The 1254-nt window shown below is 49.8% G+C and overlaps 1 pseudogene; it reads left to right on the plus strand.

The window, feature by feature from the left end:
• The first annotated feature begins 296 nt into the window (after window positions 1-296).
• Window positions 297-931, plus strand: LOC102259581 (annotated as a pseudogene).
• Window positions 932-1254: the final 323 nt, after the last annotated feature.

Raw genomic sequence — 1254 nt, forward strand, 5'->3', positions numbered from 1 at the left:
ATCTTTCTTTGAGTTGTTTCATCTTCTTTGCTTTCTTTCACATTGTCCTTCTTCTCTTAAGGTATGCTATTTCCTAGGGATATTTCCACTAGGTAACTAATGTGATATTATGTTGATGGCTGTTACCATTTCAGAAAGTGGTATTTTCCAACCCTGATTCCAAATTATGAGAATTTATTCTACTTGTAAACTTATAGCCCCTTAAGCATTAAATGTTCTATATTTGATGGCCTTAAAGCTTCCTTTCTTATCCTTCTGAATGTGTGTCAAAGATGTTGGATAAAGCCAGGTCCGGAATGACTTTAGAAAAGGCCAGGCCTCTCCAACACGGCCCTGCAGCTGTGCAACGTCTCTGGCAGTACGGCGGCTGTTGTGGCTGCATCTGCGGGCACTTCTATTCCAAGGACCATGAAGGCAGCTGCTTTCACTCACTCTTTGTGCACAAGGTGAATCCCCAGAAGGACACCCGCTCCACCTTGCTGTCAAGAAGGAAACCAGCAACCTCTACAAATCCAATTTCACAGTGTGGAGCCCGAGTGTCTGGGTGCCCACAACAGCCTGGCGGCTGTGCTACCCACTGCACCTGGATGAGGACTACCTGCTTGCTCCTGGGCAACTGGAACACATGGTATGTGAAGCAGGACCAGGCAATGCACCTGTGGCTATTCTCAGGGGGCTACCTAGCCCTCATGGACTGCTCGAACAAGCTCAAAAGCAACAAGGAGTACCTGGAGGTCCCGAAAGGTGTGGAACCAGATGCTGCTCAAGTTCAGCTTCTGGAATGAGCCAAAGCCCAAAATGGGCCCCAACATCTATGAGCTGAGAACAATTCAAGCCAGGAACCGTGTTCAAGTGGGGGGACAACTGGGCTCGGGCCATCAAGTACCAGCAGGAGAACCAGAGACAGTGGGTGGTCTCTTCTTACAGATAGAAGAGCCGTCTCTGGGCCTACAAAGACCTGCAGTCTCGGGAAGAGACTAGAAATACTACTTGGAGGAAGAGGGGTTGAGGCGAAAATGTCTACTACACAGTCCCCCTGGTGAGACAGATGGAGACTCGGATCATGATCCCTTGGAAGATCTCGCCTCTCCAGTAAGGCTGCTGCCACCTCATTCCCCTCCTCCCTCAGGGCAGCCACGGACAGAGAGCTCTCAGTCCTGTGGTCTTGGTTTTCTTTCAGATCTGGGAGGACTCTGGAGGCTGATGCTCAACTCAGACAATGGGGAGCTGAAGAATGACAGGGTTCTGAGGACT

This window comes from Myotis brandtii, unplaced genomic scaffold (assembly GCF_000412655.1).
Source record: "Myotis brandtii unplaced genomic scaffold, ASM41265v1 scaffold82, whole genome shotgun sequence".
Lineage (NCBI taxonomy): Eukaryota > Metazoa > Chordata > Mammalia > Chiroptera > Vespertilionidae > Myotis > Myotis brandtii.